This window comes from Hemicordylus capensis, chromosome 2, assembly GCF_027244095.1.
Source record: "Hemicordylus capensis ecotype Gifberg chromosome 2, rHemCap1.1.pri, whole genome shotgun sequence".
Classification (NCBI taxonomy): Eukaryota; Metazoa; Chordata; class Lepidosauria; order Squamata; family Cordylidae; genus Hemicordylus; species Hemicordylus capensis.
The window spans coordinates 334,447,076-334,468,349 of NC_069658.1; the positions used below are offsets into that span (position 1 = coordinate 334,447,076).

General features: G+C 44.7%; 1 long non-coding RNA gene across 5 annotated transcripts; it reads right to left on the bottom strand.

The window, feature by feature from the left end:
- Nucleotides 1–584: 584 nt before the first annotated feature.
- Nucleotides 585–18,043, bottom strand: LOC128341811 (uncharacterized). Of its 5 annotated transcripts, none has more exons than XR_008314596.1 (4): nt 17,910–17,981; nt 9,939–10,193; nt 9,108–9,172; nt 585–7,211 (listed from the first exon to the last, which is right to left on the bottom strand). It is a non-coding gene; the product is annotated as an uncharacterized LOC128341811 (long non-coding RNA). The 5 variants fall into 5 exon arrangements; XR_008314594.1 differs by having other exon boundaries at nt 9,030–9,172; XR_008314593.1 differs by having other exon boundaries at nt 9,030–9,175.
- Between the last annotated feature and the right edge of the window lie 3,231 nt (nt 18,044–21,274).

The following is a 21,274-nucleotide window of genomic DNA, read 5'->3' on the forward strand; positions in this document are numbered from 1 at the left end:
GGGGGTGGAGGACAAGTTGCATGGTCACAGTGGCACACTTTTGTGGTTTGCACCCTTAGAGAACGACCTCTCTTCTGTTTTTTAAAGTAATTGTTGAATTTCCATTGGGTCATATATGGTAACCATTTTGGGAATGCAACAGTTTGGTGTTTTTTTTAATGTATTTTTAAAATTTATTGTCCAAGTTTTACAGCTTGCTCAATTTTAATTGCTCATTGTGCGGAGGAACTGGGCATTAGTTGTTTAGAGCAATTTTGCCATATAACTTCTCAAAGTACAGACAATTTTTGCAAGTATACAGCCATTAGAGCAATAAATGCTTTCACTGCCTTCAACTCTGTAAATCCCTAAACATCACAAACTGCTATACGAGTTTCTCCTGCAAGAAATTAGAGATAGGACTTTTGTGGGTCACAACTGGGAACACTAAGAAGAGGTTTTCTGCAATTTACTTACTTTCCCCCTCTCTCTTTAATAATAGCTGTTTTTGAGAAATGGACATTTGGCAAGGAGGGGGGGAACACTAAAATGAAATCAATTTTCATGAGGAGAACATGCTTCTCTTATGTTAGATAGATGTTGCTCTTGAAGAAAATCTATTTGGGAGATGATTTTGAGTGATTAGCACCTCTCTCTCTCTCTCTCTCTCTCTCTCTTCACTCCTGCAGTCATGAACCAATAAATACTGTATGCAGTTTCTTGACTTGTGCATTTTGTTATCTTTATTTGTGGCACAACAGAGTATATGTAGCGTGAACTGCAGGTTCTTACCAAATAAACCACAAAGGACAAAGGACAAAGGACAAGAGCTCAATCCAGGACACATAGAAGAAAGCCCTTAACATCATGGTGAAAGAAATGCAACCTAAACATGAAAAACATGAAATTTTGTGCTGTATTTCAGCCACATTAGCTATTATTATGAGCCACAGTCGCCATGCCATTTTGGGGTGCTTCAGTGTACCTCTCAAACAGCCACTTAGCCATTTTCTTCCCTTAGACTGCTTGGAAGAGACACACTGGCTGCTGCATTCCAGACAAAGGGTCGTTCTGGCAAGATGTTTCCTAACAGTGCCTTCCAGGTCAATTTGCAAAGGATTACATTGGGCTGAAGGAAATGCCCCTTTCTGATTGCACCTGAGCATAGGCAGAGGGATATGTAGAGCAGACCTGAATTAGGGTCAAAAAGAGATAAAATGCAATTTGCAAGCTCTCTTTCTCCCATGTACAATGATAAGAAGTTTCAAGGCTAAAAAAAGTCTCACCTCGTTTCCTTCCAGCTCTTATCAAAATGGTGATGACAGACAGCGTGATGAGCCACCCCTCCTTCTCAGGTGATTGCCTAAGATTATCTCTTTTGTGAATCTTTCTTTGTCTAAAGGTGCATACAGGCAGGGAGCCACCCTGCCCCTGATATAACCTAATCAATACCCAATATTCATGTCCTAAATTCCTAAAGTCACCAGCAATTCCTCAAGGAGGACCTCAAGGAGCAACTCTTTAGTCTTGCCTGGGGGTATGTTTTTGCCTATAAGAACTTCCCTCAAACATGGCATTTCACCTTTGCCTCCTGCATTCACCACACTTGCCACCCTTGTTGTCTGTGCATCCACGTGCACCCTACCATCTCAGCACCCCACACTGCCTGGGCGCATCTCATTTGCTCACCTCATGTTTGAACCATCGAAGAGATGGATTCCCCTAGCTAGACACGCGTAGCTATGATGAGTGCTTTTCCGCCTCTTTCTTTCACCCTCTAGCCTCTTCCCCTTTCTAGTACTGTGGCCTGATAGTGTGCCTCAGGATTTACAAGCTTCTTTTTCTCCCCCACCCCTTGTTATCCCTCAATAAAGCAATTCCTTGTTTTCAAGACCATGTGTTAATTTCTTTAAAAGGACTGTGGCATGAGTAAATCATGTTTATTATAAATATAATAAATACGTATTGGAAGTGATCATTTAGATGAGACAAATCCCTTCATTTGCTTCTTCACACACACACACACACACACACACACACACACACACACACACACACACTTGTGTTTCCTGCCCTTCCCCAAATAGCCCAGGGCAATGTACCTGGGGGCTATTCCACTGCATCCCCATAATAAACCTCCGAGGTGAATTTGGTTATGAGAGTGATTGCCTGAGGCCACCCACTGATTTTCCTCATGGTTGATCATAGATTTGAAACCAGGTTCCCTCAGGGCAAGCCCAGCCATCTGTCTTCTAGCCAACACTGCCACCAGCAGCATGTTGCCTCTCTCTTTTCCCCCTTACGTGGCCTCCAAAGGCATAGGCCAGCATGATCACTGTGAACACTGACCTTTTAAAGGTTTTCTGAATCTCTGTGGAGGAAAGCTCCTAAAAGCACCTTTGTGTGTCTACACATTACCTTCCAAGTCTTATTTTGCTTTCCATGGAAACAGATTTCCTCATGGCAGGAAGAGGGAAGTAGGATGTTGCCCACAGGGGTCTTACTGTTCACTCCTGTTGCCCATTGGCTAAACTACTGGTGAACACCACTTTGCAGTAGGTATCTCACTCTGTGACACTATAATTAATCGTTGTTCCTAGTAACTCAGGGGGTGTTTGAGTATTTTCCTCCTGTTACCTTACTGAAGTGGATTCAGAAAGTGGCAGAATTCTCCAAGGACAGAAACACGTATGTTGCTATTAGCTCCAGTCAGGACTAATCTTTTGGAAAAGAAAATATCTGCCCTTTTGAGCACCATTCCTATATTTTGAATCAGATACCTTTCCCCCACACCACCGCTTCTTAGAGAGGCTCTTGTGGTGCAGTGTCAAAGCAAGAATGGCTGTAATTTAAAGTGACAGCTCTAAGAAGCCTCAGTATTCCTAATAGCATCATTAATTTCAAGGGGAAACCTAAAGTGAGGTATTCTGTAACCTGATCTCTTCCAATAAATCTATCTTCAGAAATTCTCCTGAGCCCCAAGGCTCAGACTGCAAGGAAAGTGCATGGCTTCTCTAGCAGGTTCAGCATGGGGGCCTGAGGCTGGATGCCAATACCTGAGTGACAGCAGCAAGCACATATTAAAATAACAGCAATTTTAATGAGTAAGCTTGCATTTTTCATGTGGGCTTGTCTGTGAGATTTCATATCCCTGGTGAGCAATTTTCTGCCACTAGAGTTATGCTGCAGTTGCAAAGCATTAATGGAATAATATTTTCATTGAGCTGCTATACATGAATGGGGTATTTAAAAGTGTATCCGTTAATGGGGCTAGGTATCAGTTGTATCAGTTAACACTGGGAGTCTTGGAAATTGCAAAGGTGGTTCTCCGCTGGCTTATATCTTTGCTGGGATCGAGGCTGAAGGCAACTATGCTTTCATGAATGGAAATTGCATGACTCCTTACTAAGTTAAGATTTTAAATTTGTTCACTTCTACTGACCTCTGAAGTGATGCAAACATTATCATATTTGAAGGGAAATCCACTCTAGTATAGAATTCTTATTAGGGTTGCAATCCTATGCACATGCACACATCCTTGGGATGGAGGCCCACTCAGCTCAAGGAAATTTAATTCCTCAGAAACCTGCGCAGAATAGTGTGGAGGATATAAAACCAGGGTTGTCTATGGTGCATCTTGTTGGGATCTACAACAGCTACAGCTTGGAATGTATTAAGGTCATTCACATGACTCCTGGGACTGGGGCGGGCTGGGGGGAAGACAAAATTTGACCTACATTCCCCCACATGATCTGCTCCTCTTTGGGGTGCTGCTGCTCACACATCCACATGACTGGTGCTGCAGCAATTGCCTGCCATGGAATCAGGAGGAGGAAGTCTTCCTGTATCCCACAATACATTGTGTGGGCAGCGAAGAAGCAGCCTGCTGCAATGCAACAGGGCTCCTCTCCCTGGCCATGCTGCAGTTGGGGCTCTAAGGCTGCCAGTTCCATGCACATCCTTAGACAGAACACACTCTGCAACACATCTTTCATCAGGTTTTCCTCAAATGTTGGCATGGAGCCTCAAGTGATAAACAAAGGTTATCACTATCAAACACCTCCTGCAAAGGTGTGGAGAAGCTTCCCCTCCTGTTTCAGTGAACAAAACTGAGTAGAGGCACATTTTTTTGTAGACAGATCAACTCCCTCTATGGAAACAGAATCACAGAATCATAACATCATAGAATCAGAATAACTGCATGTTATTCTGATTCAAGTTGGAGCATGGTGTATGCATCACAGGGATTATTGTTTTATGGATCAGGGAAAGTAATGTTGTATTCTTATAGTCCAAAACCTAATTCTAATTCCATAAAATCAGTGGTTAACATTTTCTAATTTCAAAGTGTCCCCTGTGCCACATGACAAATATGATCATGAGTTCTGCAGCAATTGTGATCAAATTAACAAATATGAATTATCAATAATCAAATCATGGAATGAGTATAAAAATGCTGATTGAACATTGATTCCATTGGAAGCCCATTGGCTTCAGGATTGTAGCCTTGTGTTTAGAACAATAGTGTCCAATTTTCTCAGACCTACCTCTGACCACAAGCTACAGAAACAACTTTATATTATTGCCATGTATGTCTGCTTTCCTCCTCCTTTCTCTTTGCAATTTTCCTTCTGGATGCAAGCATTTCTGCCTCTCTTTTTTCTCTCTTACTATGCCTTCCTCTTTCCTCCTCTTATGAAAAAAGGCTGAAGAATAGTAGTGTGCAATTTGTGCATCCCATTTTTTAAATACTGTACTTAAAGAATGGAGATTCTACATTTAAAACTGATAAAATTAGATTAGCCTGATAAATATGGACACTGCTTTGATTATTGGATATCTCCTTTAATGCTGGTCTAGAATTTATGCTCTTGAAACTGTATTTCAGTCAACAGCAGTAAGAAACTCATGCATTTTCAAAAGGTTTAATTGAAGTCTTTCATTTTTATTGGAAAATGTTGAAAGAAGGCAACACTGAAAAAAATATTGACATGTGAGACAAACTGTTCATGGAACAAACATTTCAGCTAAAATATATTAGCACTGATCCCTAGGTCTTCATGTGCAGCAGCACACTCAGCACATGGGCTTGAGGTTCTGCTCAAACCTCTGTGTTTGAGGTTCTGCTCAGCCCAACACATGGCTCAGTGTTAATCATCCGCTGGCAGGAGAGGGGAGGAGAGCATGGAATCAGCCCTTCCCAAGGAGATTATTGGTGTTGTCCGAGCTGATGATCTGTTTGGTGCTGCATATGAAGTGCAGGAGCATGGCGTGCATATTCTCAACCGTGGGAATTTTGTTTCCCAAAATACCATTGTATTGCATCCAAAATGGCCTTTCACACACACATCCAGCCTTAATGGATCTCTAAGTATCTAATAGCAGTATCTCTAAGTAGCAGACAAGATGGAATTGAGTAGTTTACTACTCAATACCTACCACTTTGTATAAATATAACACAATATGCTCCTTTTCCGTATCAGTCTGATAAAAATAAGTGGTCTCTCTCCCACTCTCACCCTTCAGAGATACAGAGCTGAAGAGGAGAACATACACTATGGGAAAGGGAATTAATATTGCCACATTTTCTAAGTTTCATGCTAACGTAACAGTTTCACATGTTTTAAAGACTATGGCTTTGCTGATGGCCTACACAATATAAATCTGCAATACATTCCCTGGGAATTTCCAATGTTTCTGTGGCCTGTAAGTATGAAAGCTTTCAGCAAATGGAAACTTTGGATAACAACATATTTGTTATATACTCTAATGGCCTCCTGTTTGGAAAGGACAAAAAATGCTCATTTGTTTTTTGGCACAGAATATCTGCTTTTCTTTGTCAATAGGTGTAAGTAGATGTTTGGAGCCAAGAGCACCTTGTTTGGCGACATATAACCAATGCATTTTTTATTTTAGTAGCAGACCCTTGAGGAGCATAACTGAACTGAGATGAATTATGTGCAGAGCAATAGAAGTTTAATGAATAGAAGGCCAATGGAATGCAATTGATGTTGGCACATTAACACTTTTTTTCCTCTGCAAAAGTAACTTGTATCGTTTTTCTCACATTAAGGGTAAAAGAGGCCCCTTCTTGTTTATTTAAGAAGTTTGCTCATTTGAAAAATATGCTTGATAGTTAAACCTGGGTCCATCATTGCTCTGTGATTATTGCGGGGGGGGCATTTTGGTATAATATCCATCTTCAGAATACATGCTTTACAAATGAATGAAGTGTGCACATGCATTTTGTTTTGTTTGGGTTTTGCTTGTCTCATTAAAATACATGCAAGTGGAAATGGGAAATGATCAGAACATAATGGCCAACTTCCATAATAATGCTGTGCATGTGGAACCAAGAAGAAGAAGAAGAAGCACGCATGTAGTAGCTACGTGATCTCTTCTAAAGCTTGCAAGCTCAAGCACAGTGGGGACCATTTTAGCTCATCTCCCCTTCCCCTGGGAGGTCTCTGTGCAAACATGCAAATATGTCCCTGACCATCATATTTGTGCTTTGCACAGAGTGCTTCCCAGAAAAGGGGAGACTGGTGAAAATTGCCCTACTGCATTTGAGCATGCAGAGTTAAGAAATGGGCATGCAGCTGTGGCACATGCAGTTTCAGGGCTCCATGTGTGCAGCATTAGTGTGGATGTTGACCACTGATGTGTATTTCCAAATGACTAGTGGCAAAAACTAGACATAGAGCTGGACTAGATCTGCCACACACCCCGGAGCCTAAAAATCTATATTAACCCTATGACACAAGAACCTTGCTCATGTGGATGCCATATCAGTGATATCATGCTAGCCTGCCATGCTCTGCAATATGCATGTGTGTAGAAGCATTACCAGATTCATCTAGAAAGTGGCAATATTTGTCGAATTTTCAAAGGTTTATAGATGAAGCTATAGAGAAGCATATGCCATGTGGCAGAAAGAAGCTATTTGCTTAACTTAGCAAAAATGAGCAGAGAACAACTCTCGGGAACAGGGCTCGACTATGTGACTAACCTTTACAGGATTGTGCCTTTTGTGTTTGCCTTAATGAAAGGGGTGGGGAGGAATTAATGATCTATGTTTATAAACATTAGGGTTCCACATTCTATCTGACATACAAGTTTGTCAAATACTTACAGCTCGTGTGTGTGTGGCTTCAATTTTCTCTTCACATTGCCATGATCATTTCTATAGTAGAAGAAGCAAGCTAATGCCAGCAATATGATTCTCTTCTGAGCTGAAATGTGGGGGCCCATAAACACACACACACACACACACACACACACACAGAATGAGAGTGAACCTTTTTTTACTCATGACTTAGTAGGAAAAAATGGCAAGGAAATTATTCTATAGAATGCTTTATTCTTATAATAAAGAGTAAAATAATGTAAAGGAAACAATAACGTTACTATTACCCTTCAGCCTTTGTTTTCTTATTTATAATCTAATTCCTACCCACTCTTTCCATTCCCATGTGCTACAGGATAACACAAACCACTCTACAGAATTTTGGGATTGCTGTCCACACTGCTTGCTGTCAGTAGAATGTATTTAGATATGCATCCAGATGTGCATTTGGATGCAAATGAGAAGGCACATCTGGTTGCTCACTTGATTGCACTTTCCAATTGACAGCGATGCAGTGCACATGGAGCATCTCCAGTTAGATGCACTTTGGGATACAGTTCATTGCATACACGCCTGGTCAATCCAGAAATGGTTCAGCGGCAGCAATGAGCATGTGATTCCCAGGCTTGGTCCCACAGAGCTGGCTGTGGGAGCACTCACCACTGCCAATCTTGTGCCAGGAAGTGTTTGGCTCAAGCAAAATCTCCTGTGAAAAGCAGAACTGGAGTTAGAGGATGTGTGCCCAAAGGCACATTCTTTACAGTCATAGTGACATAGGGAGAACACTGGCAGCCCCTGTCCAGCCCGCCAGCAGTGGCCCCTTGCACCAAAGCTACGCCCCCTGCCCATCTGACGTCAGATGCACAAGTGTGTGGTTGCATCTGCAAACGGAGCTGCGCGGCCCAGTTTCTGAGTAAATACTAAATTACAGTCAGTGCTCTGGCAGCTGCAGCGCTGACTGCAATTTAGTCTTTACTCACAAACGGGGATGCATGGCCCCATTTGCAGACATGACCATGCCCCCTGTGTGTCTGATGTTAGATGCAGGGGTGTGGCTGGAGTGCCAGGAGCAGCCCCTGAACACAAGAGCCCAGGTTCTTGCAGGGGGGGGGCACTCAATGGTGGCTCTTCCCCTGTACAGTCAACTCCTACCCCCATCCCATAAGATCCTCCAGACTGAGAGAGGGCATCTTTGGAAAACTGGGTCTGTGTCCTATTCCCCAGTCATAAGAGAAACATACTGTCACATATCAGGAGGGTGTTGGGTTTCTTTAACAAACAGACAAGAGACAAACATGATGTTTCTCTGTTTGTTTAAAGAAAACCCCCAACCTAAACCCAGTTGGAGCTAAGGGCTGTGCATTCACACCCTCTTACACAGACTCTGAATACTGGCTGCAGATAACAGCATCTAGGTGCAAGCTCTCAGCCTGCTGGGGCTGGGTGTAAGACTGATAGGTGACGGTATGCTTCCCTTATGCCTGGCAAATAGGACACATTCCTCCCAGAATGGAGCAATCCCGGCCTGCACACACACACACACACACACACACCATTTTCCCAGTCAGTGCATCTACACACAGTATAGCCCCTTTACTAACAGAGGGTATGATGGCCTTCCTCTAACTGCTTTTCTCCAGCAGGAAACAAATTGGTTTAATAATAAGAGAGTCGGTGTGATGCACTGGTTAGAGTAATAATTGCTAGATGGAGACACGGAAAACCTCCTCAGCCATAAAGCCCACCAAGTAACCTTGGGCCAGTTGCTCCCTCTCAGCCTAACAACAGGGTTGTTGTGAGAGTAAAAGGGCAAGGACCAGATATACCACCCTAAACTCTTTGGAGGAAGTGGATGATAAATATTGTATCATCATATCATATCATCACGCTGCAGACACTGCCATCTGTTATCAAGTATTTTTACCTTTCTCTCAAGCCGTTTCTTGACTCATACACAGTACTGGCTGCATCAGATATTTGCAAAACAAGAGCCGTAGCCTACCTAGATGATATGAAGGATGGATGGCTCATCAGACCATGTCTTCCCCATGTATCTCCTGGTAACATCTACTAAAATAAAATAAACATGATATCTGAGGTCATTGCATTCAGCAAACTTCCTTCCCCATGCAAGCATTAGCCAATTAACTGGAACAGAGGTAAGGGAATGCTGAACGCATTACATCACCTCTCCCCTCATAACGTCTTGCTAGGCCCTTATACTAAAGGTACTGCTGCCACCACCAGATCACCCAATGAGTGCATGTGAAGATACTCCACAGGAAGCTGGTTTGCATTATTTTCAAGATTGTGCAATGAATTAATGAGCATTGTAGTGTGGAAGAAAGAGCTGTGTGTGTGAGGAGGCTGTAGATTAATACCACATGGCACAGAGCTAGTTAATTAAATGTTTGAAGAAATGGACTGGGGGGCAATGACAAGTGAATACTGTGAATGCTGGAGGGAAAGAGAATGTCCAGAGTAACAAACACTTTATCGTTACATCAATTCTAAGACGTCCGTACCATCTTTATATAAATAGGTGTGTCCAGGTGGCACATAGGATTAATGCTCTTCCTTCATGGTTATGCAATGGAATATTAGTACAAAGGATGATGCCACACCAAAAGCAACACTCAGAACCAATCAGAATGGTGGAGAAGACATTGCAGCACTGACAGCTGAAATTCTATTCTGGGCTTCCAAAAGTGTTGAAATGCTTCTCCCTTCCCTCCTCCCACATACCCATCTCACTTCATTATAAGCAGCCCATAGAGCTGTCATGGACTCCCTTAACACATACACACACCACTCCCCAGAGCTTGGTAACTACCTTGCATTGTCTCTTTGATAGGCATGTAAGAAACAAATGAGGAGGAGAAGATGTCTGAAGGGTCCATTAACATTGTTAGGTTAGATGCGCTGACAATAAGTCGATTCTTTTTGACATGACTGTCGCAGTAATGAAGGTATGTTTCTCAACGACTCTTCTTAATATAGGATAAGATATGGATGGCCCATGTTTTTCTTCTGACACATGTCCAGCATATCAAAGGGTGGCATAAGAAAAGGTTTCCTTATTGACACACTAATAGGAGATAAAGTTTAAGATTAATAGCAGTGCTGCCTTTGTCTGTCTTTCTTGTTTGGCGGGGGTCTTCCAGAAAATGGGGTGGGGGGGAACCTATGTCCCAGCTCCTGAAAGCAAAAGGAGCACCACAGAGGGGCATGCTACACCGAGACCACAGTAAAAGGTCCCGCTTTTCCCCAGTGTACAAGGAAAAGGCATTCAGAGGGGGGAAAGTGTCATCTTGAATGTCATGCTGCATTCCACTCCCTTTCTCTGACTCTGGTATTTAGATATGCTCTTCTTTTGATTTGTAAAGAAGGAACATGCAGCAAGAAAGGTTGCAGGGAGAGAACAATACAAAGTGAAGGAAGGAGAAGCCAAGGGTTGCCTCAAGAATTGAAAGGGAATGTCCTTCAGAGGTGGGCTGGAACATCACAAGCAACTGACAATCGGGGTGGGGGGAGTAGGTAAGGTGAGTCCATTCAGCTGTAAAGTGAGGTGAGATCTCAGACTAGCTGCATCTCTTCATCCCCATGGTGTGTGTTACTTATGTGGCAGCAACAACAACAGAAAATTACTTTCACTTCATGTTAAATTATCATCAGTATTATTGATGATAGTTGGTTATAACCAAAGGCCTACTGTAACACTGCATGAAGGAAGGAAGGAAGGAATTGCATTCATACACACACAGTAGTTTATCCAAGCCGCTTAAAGGTCAATATAGACAAAGATTCCAGAGGAAATACTCACTTGAATCTTTGGCCTTTGGTGGAGATTTTAATTACTGAGTGGGAGTCACACTGAATGTCTCACTATATGCACTTATGAGAGCTTGGTGCATTGACAGTATGTATGGTCAAACAAATGTTTTTAATTGAATATGAACATGAGATATTGGGTGGAGAAGAGGTGGTCACTTTAGATATGCCAGGTCCTGAACGGCTCAAGAACTGGTGATGCAAATAATGATGCTGGCTCCATACCCTTGTGAATTACCATGCATTACAAAGGGATCTTTGGTGACATGTGCTACCAGTTAAAAGTTGGTGTTCGCTAACATAAGTTGAAAATAAAAATGGGTTGTTGTGTGGCTATCGAACTATAGCCCGAGATACAAAGCCAGTCCTACTGCACTCCTCCATTTATACAATTCTCCCTTCAAAGGTAAGGCATAGCCTTCCAAACTGACAGATTTTTCTCTCCACATGACAAAAGGCATTGAATTCCAGTCTGGATATATCTGAAGTTCGAAGAGGCTTATGAGAAGCAATTCTTCATGTTATGAAACTTTGCATTGGGAGGGTCCCTCATAAAGGCTCAAGAGATTTTCAAAAGCTAGCACTGACTGGAGAGTGAATGATTCCTCTGGTTTCATACGGAAAGACAGCAAAACTACCCTCAGGTTTAGGTGTATGCAGAACTGGTTTGAACTGAACTGGTCGAACCAGCCCTATTTGACTGGTTTGAGCTTGAACCAGACTAACCCTCAAAAAGAGGAAGCTGGTCTGAGTTTGAACTGAACAGGGCCAGGTTCGAATTGAACCAGTTTGGCCTGGTTCAACCTGTTTGATTGCCTTACTTGTAAAGGGAATCTGGTAAGCATCCCCATTAACAAACAAAGGGTGGCAGCCTGTCTAAAAAGGGTTTGGGGGGCAAGTGAGAGGGCAGCTTACCGGCTCTGGTGGCAGTGGTGGCGGTGGCTCGGTGGCAGAAGCCCCGCTTGGCCCTGCCAGCACTCCCCCCTTGCACTGTGGGCCAGCAGATGGCCTGGTTCCAGCCTCTGTGCATGTGCAGAGGCCATTTGTGTGACCTCTGTGCATGCACGGAGGCCATTTATGTTATCACACAATTTGTGGGGTAACATGAATGGCCTCCACAGAGTGGGGGAGCAGTGGAGGGGCCAAGAGGTGCCTGCAGCCACCACAGTTGCTGCTGCAACAGCCATGGTGACCTCTCACTACCCGCAACCCCTTTTTAGATCGGCAACCCCCTTTGCTTGTGAAGGGGAATCCTTACTGGATTACAATTATATATCCGTACCGGATTCCCCTTTACAAGCAAATTCAGTTATATATCCTTACCAGATTTCACTTTACAAGCAAGGCAATCGAGCTGGGTCGAACCAGTTTGACAGTACAAACCAAACCATTACAGATTCTAATGAACCGGTTTGTGGACCTGGCAGTTTGGTTCAAATTCTGTTTGAGTTTGAACCAAACTGCCCATGCCGGTTCCATGCACACCCCTACTCTGATTCTTTATCTCAGAACAGATGCCTTCTGAGCTTCTAGCTCAGGACAGTTTAAGGCCTGCAATTACTTTGGGTCTTTTGCAATCCAAACTAGATTCAAGGAATTGATCCATTATAAACATTATACCTCACAAGAAGGAACTAAGATATACTGCTAAGTTGTAAACCTACAGGACTAAAATGAACTCATAACTATAAATGACCCGCTTATGGTGAAAAGCCTCCAGGGTAGTGGTAAGGGAAATCAATCACTGTGGTCTTGAAGGAGCTTAGTAACATGCAGATGATTGGACAAGCCCCCTCATAACTTCTGCAGCATAAATATTTGCATCCGTTGATTATGAATTTTATGCTATTGATTTTCATTAACAAGGTCCCTTGCAATCCACCTTCCCTCTGAGAAACAAACACTGCCTTGTAATATACACAGAACTCAGAGTGACTCATACATGGATATGATATGACCTCAAAGGCAGATTTTAGCCTTTTGGCTTATACCCATCTATGCTATATAGTTTTTATCAGCTTCATATGTAAGATAGATAGATAGATAGATAGATAGATAGATAGATAGATAGATAGATAGATAGATTTAAATAAAACATGTATACAGTATAGGGTGCAATTCTATGGACCCCACACTTATCAAGATGCATACGGAATTGCTCTTTGTGGTGTGACCTACCACTCCATGCACATCATCATGGCCAGGACATTGCATACACATCAATCAAGACATGAGGTGAGATTTCTTGGAGGTAAGGTCCACAGTTTTATTAATTCAAATTCAATCAATATTGCAGCAGGAATGGGCTCTCCACCACTACCACGCTACAATGTGGGCACTAATAGCTTCTGAACCAAGATGCCACCCCATACCTAACTCTTGTCGGATTATTACACCCAACCAGAAGCTGCCTCATGGCCCTAAGGCTGAGCACTGTTCTTATTAGCCAACCCAAGTAGAGTTGACCCCAAAGAGGGTCAAGGTGTCAGCAAGAAGCATTACCCACTCACAAGTCCCACAGCCTTTAAGGTTGATGATGCCTCAATGCCAAGAGAAGCCCCAGATCAATTAGCCTGAGCCATGAAGCCTCTAGGGAATGGCTGGAACTTCCCTTCACACAAAACCACATGCCTTAGTGTGCTCTCCAATAAGCTGCAACCTGCACTGTAAGTGCCACAGTGACCAAGGAACCTAGGTAACTATGGAAAACAGTATGAGGTAGGCAAACCCCCCTACCCCATGGGGTGGGCAGCATCATTCATTCAATGCCGAGACCCTTCTGTTACTTCCAGGAATAAGCAGTTTTTATTTTCTATGTCCTCATGACATGCACAGCTCTGCTCCTTCTGCTTTCCCCAACAATGGTCTGAGCATTTCAGGGTATTTGAAGCAATTTACATATATTGTTTTAGTAACCCTTCCAATAGCCCTCAGTAATCCTTAAAGAAAGAAGCAATATAAAAGGCCTGCTGGATCAGACCAAAGGTCAATCTAGTCTGGCATCTTATTTCTTACAGTGGCCAATTAGATGCTTTTGGGAAGTCCATGTATACAACAGTCTGCCCCCAGCAACAGTGTTTCAGAGGCATATGTTCTCTCAGTCCAGAGGTTCTATTTAGCTTTATTAAGACAGTGGCCATCACCACATCTTATGGCAGTCAATTCCATGAATTAATGATCTGATGTGTGACAAAGTACTTTCTTATGTCTCCACAGCATGTATTGCCAATTTCTTTGGGTGACCTCAAATTCTAAGGATATGGGAGAGGTTATGGGAGAAGAAAAAATTATCTTGATCCACTCTCTCTGCACCATGAATAATTTTATGCATCTCTATCCTGTTCTCTCTCCTCTCCCACTTCCATTGTCTTTTTTATTTTATTTTTAAAAATTAAAAATTAAAAAATTAAAGCACCCACCCACTTTAGCCTTTCCTCATAGGTAAGGTTCACCCATGCCTTGACCATTTTGATTGCCTTCTCTGCACCTTTTCAGGCTGTACAATGGGCTGATTCAAATAAACAACAGTCCCTATACACAAACATGTCAGGACCAGTGTGAGAATGTGCCTCTCCTGATGTCACAAAAGGATGTGCCAACACAATCTTGGTACATTCTTTAATCACATGTGAGGGGTGATTAAATTGCCCCTCTACACGTACTACAAAACTCTGGGGGTTGTAGAGCATATAGAGAGGCAATTTGGAAGAGCACCTACACACACACACACACACACACATACACACAATTAAAAGATGTGCCAAGACCATGTTGACACATCCTTTAGTGACATCGGAGTGGGTGCATTCTCACTGCAGCCTCAACATGATCACATGTAGGAGCAGTTGTTCATCTGTACTGACCCAATATCATTTTCTGAGATGGGGAGACTAGAACTTACACAAGATTCCAAATGGTTGCACCTAGGGGTGTGCAGACAGGTTCAAACTCCAACTGGTTTGAATTTGAACCAGTTTGATTGGAAGGTTTTAACTCAGACCAAATAGGGCATCACATTGGTAATGCCAATCCGAGTTCAAACCCAACAGAGTCTGGTTCTATTGAACTGGTTCAAACAGACTTGAAGGCTCAAGCTTCCATTTTAGGTGCTAGTGGCCATTTTGTGTCATTTGTTTCTCTTGGTTTCATTTGCCGAGCTCCTGCTTCAATGATTGGCCAGATGCCTCTGGCTCTTTGGTAGGCTTTCCTCTGGTGCCAGTCCTGGAGAACTGGCTCCCTATTGGTCAGGGGGCAGAACAAAGGTGGGGGCTCCAAAAGGAGGGAGTGTCAAGGTATATTTAAAGGCAAGCCCTGACCTCGCAAAAATCACTCTTGCTGTTGTTGCTGGCTGCTGCTGGTGAGAGAGTCTGGCTCTAGCTGCAGAATTCTTGCAGTGCCTGCCTGCCTGCCTACCTCTGTGCTGCTGGTGGTGGTGATGGTGGTGGTGAGGTCTCCCCAGTCCCCTCTGCCTGGATTTTTTTTAAAGCCCCCCCCCACTCCTCCATCTTCAAAGTCATTTTCCTTGGCTGAGTGTGTGTGTGTGTGTGCGTGTGTGTGCACGTGCGCCTCTGGACCTTTGGCCTGAGAGGCCTCTCTGGCCCATTTCTCCCTGGTTCACACACACCCTGCCCCCCCCCTTCCTTCTTGCTTTTTTACTGACTGGCTGCTGCTTTTCTGGGCTGAGTTGAAGAGTCCTCCGATCAGCAGCTTTATTTCATTTTGGGTCCGTCCCCCCCTTGTTTTCTCTGGAGCAGGCACTTTTCTTTTTTAGCCCTTTCCCTGCTAGGGAAGGAGGAACACCACCTTCCTCTTGTTCCAGAGCCTGTTGGAGCAGGAGGTGGCCTTAGATGGTGGCCTCCAGCATCAGCAGTGCAGCGGGCCCTTCGTCCCCCAACCCTTCCTCTCCCCAGTTTCGCAGCATGGCATCCCAGGCAGCAGTGCCAACACAGCAAGCAGTTCCTTCCACTAAATCAGCCCAGTGGTTTAAGTGGGTGTGCCTTGGCACCTTGCCCGGTTCGCAGAAGGCTTGACCTACCAGGCCCACCAGTACTGTGCAATGCGTTGCCCAGTACCTGGAGGAGCCTGTGGAGGAAGACCCTGAGATGGACCACTCACAGTTCTAGGCAACCCACCACCAAGTCTGGCCAGACCTGGTGATGGTTGCTTTGCACCTCCTATCCTGCCCGCCAACCAGCCTCCAGAGTGAGCGGGTGTTTTCACGTGCTGGTGATGTGGTAACACCAGCAGCACTTGGGGGGCCGTGGGCACACACACAGACAAGGTGGTTGTGCCAGTGCGGCACTGTGTAGGTTTGTCAATGTGTAGATTTTTGAATGTGTACACATGTGAGTTGTCTTGAGGGGGAGGCAGCAGTGGTCGGGGCCCGTAAAAATGTGGATTTGTAGAAAGGTGAATTTAAAAAATGTATATCTGCAAATGTGTAAAACTGTAAATATTTGAATATGTAGAACTAGCTGCTGTAAATGTGTAGAAGTATTGTATAGGGTGTGTTTGTGTGTGTGTCTGTGCATGCATGTAGGTTTTTGGTGTGTGTGTGTGGTGGAGACTAGAGGTTTCTTTCTTTTGTGTGTTTTAGAAGTTTTGGTTCTTACAGATGGTGTGCAAATACTACAGCTATATAGATGGATGTGTTTGTATATACTTGTAAATAATGTATTTGTTCAGTGTGTATATAGGCCCCCCATACCTTTCTTTTCCCTCTTCAGTGTAGTTCTAACACACACACACACAACCCAATGTATTCAACGCCAATGATGAGTCAGTGGTCTGGTGCCAACATGTGTCTGGGGTATGTGTGGCTTCCAGCAAAGATATGTGGACCTGCCAGTCTGAGGCGGATTCTCCTTGTAGGCACACACGTGCACTAAGAGAGAGGAGCAGAGAAAATATCAAGGTGTGTTATTTTAATTTCTCATTTAATGTGGCTTGTTTTTGCCCCACCCTCTTTATTTGCAGTTTGTGTGCCAGGTTGGTTTTGCTGCCTTGTGCCCTAGTGTGTGTCTTGCTAGGTGTTTGTTTGTGGCCATAGCAGCAGTAGTAGTTGATGTTTGCCTTGGTTTCCTTTGTTTTTGCAGTTATGCTGGCCTGGCTAGCAGGTCTGTCTCTGTCAGGGGCGTAGCAAGGTTGGAGTGGGCCCAGAGACAAGATTTTAAAATGGGGCCCCCCCACTCAAAGTCCAGGGCCTCCGCACACCCCAGGCCCCCAAGGATTTAAGTCTGATATTCCAAAATAAGTATGCTGCCTGGAAATACATTTCACTGAATACACACACGCACACGTCACAATATATAGTGATATACATTGAGTACTATACATTTGTATTACTTTTAATGCCTAGAACACACTAGAAAGATGAATGATTAAAATGGGCCCCTCGCTGCAGATTAGCCAAGGAGACTTTCAACCATGCAGGGTGAGCCTATGTTTGTTTTCTCAGAATTCTGAACAAATTCAGTCAAGTTTGATTCCAGGAGGTTTTTCACAGGAGGCTTTTAAAGCCCTTTAACACACATCTCCTCTGGAAGGGAGGTGCTGCATTCACATGTTGGCCAGATTTACCCTGAAGTCCCTGCAAGTTATTGGGGAGCAGTTCACACACAAGAAAAATAAAATAAAATAAAAGCAGAAGGCATGCTTCACAGTTCTCACTCAGACCTTCTGGGTTGCAAAACAACTTGAACATAAGTGCATTTATAAATGAATGAATAAAATAAATATAATACTGTTTCTTCCAGAAGTTTTTGTAATTTTCTGCCATGAAACAAGCCACTTATAGGACTTTTTAGATAGTTTTTTTTAAGCCAGCAAATTTTCCAAGCTGTTTAAAAATAAATATTCAGAGACTTCTCAGTCCCCACCCCCCATATCAAAGCCCTATGGCAAGCAGATCCCTATATATCCGGGTGGGGGTGGGGGTGGGGAAGGTAACCACAAAAAGGAGTTCACACTCTACCTGGCAGCAGGGGGTCTTCTGCTGCAAAGAACAGAGGTGGCCACTCTGGCTGCCTCCTCCTTCCTGGCTGGCTTGGGCCCTACTGGAGTTCAGGCTTCACAGAGGCCTACACCAGACCTCCGTGGAAGCCCCGCCCACCCGCCGATCAGCTGAAAGGCGGGAGAAAAGGAGCTCTTTGCAGCTTGTCTGCTCGCTCGATTGCCGGCCAGGAGAACAAGCTGGAGAGACGGCGAACAGGGCAAGTGGCTGAGGAGCCTTGGGGCTGGGCAGGGGGCAATGGGGAGTCACGTGAGGTGCCTCTGGGGGGCCCCTCCAGGCAGTGGGGCCCCCAGACAACTGTCTCCCCTTGCCCTATCGTTGTTACGCGCCTGGTCTCTGTGCTTGTTTTTTGGTGTGCAGCTTGGTGTCTTTTTAGTTGTGTCACTTCCTGTTGGATTGCGGCCTGCTAGGGGCACAAAACCAGGGTGGATGGTAGGCACCCCTGAGTGCCAACTACTACAGGAACTGCATGGCAATTCAAACCGGTTCTACATAGGGTTTAATGAGGACTCGAACCATACCTTTTACCAATTACGGCTGGTACGCCAGCTGTGACCCTACTTGGAGAAGTCTAATCTGACCTCAGTCACTCATGCATCAGTAACATCCAGATTGGACTACTGCAATGTGCTCTACATGGAGCTGCCCTTGAAGACTGTTCATAAGCTTCAGCTGGTTCAGAATGTTGCTACAAGGATGCTTGTGGGCGCAAGTCGCTTCATGAGTATCACCCATCCTACGAGAGCTTCATCGGTTACCAGTCCACTTCTGGGCTAGGTTCAAGGTGCTGGCCTTGACCTTTAAAGCTCTACACGGCTTGGGGCTGTGGTACCTGTTGGGCCACATTCACCCATATGAACCTGCCAGGGCCCTCCGCTCATTGTCTCAGGCCCTTCTCATGGCCCTGCCACTCACAGAGATCCGGTTGGCAGGGTATAGAGACAGGGCCTTTTCAGTTGTGGCCCCTTGGCTTTGGAACACCCTCCTTCAAGAGCTTCGCTATGCTTCCTCCCTCAGTGGGTTTTTTTAAAAACTAAAAGATATTCTTAAAGAGGCTTTTTAATGCCCCATCTTTGCTTATATCTGGTAGATTCTTTAGTTTTTAGTTTTTATAATTCTCAATTTTTAGCTTTTAAAGTAACTTTGCATTTGAAACTTAATACTGGTTGTGGTTTTTAACCTACCATTAACTTGTTCACTTAATTTGGTTAATTGTATTACTTTTATTGTATATTGTATCTATTTTATTGTTGTGGGCCACCCCGAGCAGTAGTTACTGGAGGGGTGGGGTATAAATATTTTAAATAAATAAATAACATTTTCTGGTACTGACTTCCAATTGGGTGGTGATCTCCTTGCTTCTTGGTTGGCTTGTTATGATTCAAATAAAATGTCGGCATGGGCAACTGTGCCCCCATTGGTTTGTGGGGGGGGGGGGACGTGGGAGTGGGGAGGCAGAAGGAGGGGGTTTCAAAATGTATATAAGGGGACTCTCTGAGGCAGCCTGGCATTGCCGATTCCGGAGAGGACTGCTGCTGCCAGATTCTGCTGCCTGCCTTGCTCTGGGATCCAGACGGCTGCCTGCTCAGTCTGAGGGTTCTTGCTGAGTAGGGATCTGCATGGAGCTGGGTGGGGGAGGCTTGAAGGCGGGCGGAGGGTGCACTTACCTCTCCCGCCACTCTTCCCCTGCCAGCGCCCCATTTTTAGAAAGTCTATTGGGGTGGCAGTGTACCTTGCTGCTGCCTCGTTTGCCCCCTTTACCAGAACTAGCCAGAATTATCTTACGTGCCCGGCATGTGCAGGCATGCCAGATACTTCCGGTTAGTTCTGGTAAAGGGGGCAAACAGGGTGGCAGGGACGCTGCCACCCCAAGGGACTTTCTAAAAATCGAGCGCCGGTGGGGAGAAAGCAGTGGTGGTGGTGGGGTAAGTGCACCCTCCCCCACCCTTAAAGCAGTACCCCCTCTTCGAACCGGCGGAACCACCCGCTGTTCAGAGGCCTATAAAGGGCCTCTGAACCAGTTCCATGCACATTCCTATTGCTGAGTGGAAACCACGGCTGCTGAATCACTGAGCTGAGCTGATCACTGCAGCACACTGCCTGGGCTACTGCCTGCCCAGGTCTGTTTGGACTGCTGGAGAGACAGAGCCTGTGCCTATCTGTCTCTCCCTTTCTCTCCCCCCACTTTAGCAGTACCAACTGCTGGTATGTTTTAAATAGTACCAGCACCTAGTGACTTAATTAGGTGCTGTGTCCCCCCATCTGCCGGTGCCCCCCCCCCGCTTTTTATTTTCTGATTTTTTAGGGAGGTTGTGTTCCTGCCCGGTGGTCTCAGCTACCCTCCCCGGCTGTTGAGTGCCAGTGTGTGCTGCTTGGCCTGATTGCCTGCAGCTCCTGGTCAGAGACTTGGGACTGGTGAGCCCCCCTTACTACTACTACTACTACTACTAGTAGTAGTAGTAGTAGTAGTAGTACTTCTATAACTCTTCAACCAAAGTTCACAAAGAGGTTCACACAGAAAACTAAATTATACATAAATAAAATGGTCCCCTGTCCCCAAAGGGCTAACAATCTGAAAAGAAACATAAGGCAGATACCAGCAACAGCCCTTGGAGGAATGTTTTGCTAGGGTCTGCTCTACAATCTGCATTCTGCATTGCAAGGTATACTCACTCAGTCAAAATGTGGCTGCAGATGTTGTTGTTGTAGTTGAGCTTATGGGTATGCTTGCTGACTAATGAGGGTGCTGCTGTGCTGTGGCAGCTGTTGCAAGTAAGGATGGAGTCATATTTGTGTGAGAGAGAGCAACTTGTCCTAATGATGTCACTGCAGTGCAGGCACTGTGGCTGGCAGTGAATTCTGAGTCAGTGTGATTCTTCTTTGGGCATCTTGGACTGTCTTTGAAGTGTATGTTCTCATTCTGTGTTGGGAGGGGCAGCTTGTGAGTGTGCTGTGCTGTGTTTCACCCATAGGCAACAATGGGGACTCAAAACACCCCATTGCCCCCCATGGGTGGCTGCTAGGGACACCACAGCGGGTTGGATGGTGGGGCATGATGGGTGCTACCCGCCACCCAACCCACAGGGCAATCAGGTAATTTTAATGGCTTTTAAAAATAATGTTGTCAGGGTCATTTCAAGTCATTGACTTACTGACCCAGGGGGAAAAAAACATATGGGGAGAGCTGGTCTACCTATTGGTTTTCTCAAAGGACTGGTTTACCTATTAAATCCAATTGGTAAACTAGCTCTCCGCAGGAAAAACTGCAACTTCCAGGACTGTTTTCCTGAGGAGAGCTGGTCTACCCAATAGTTTTAATGGGTAGA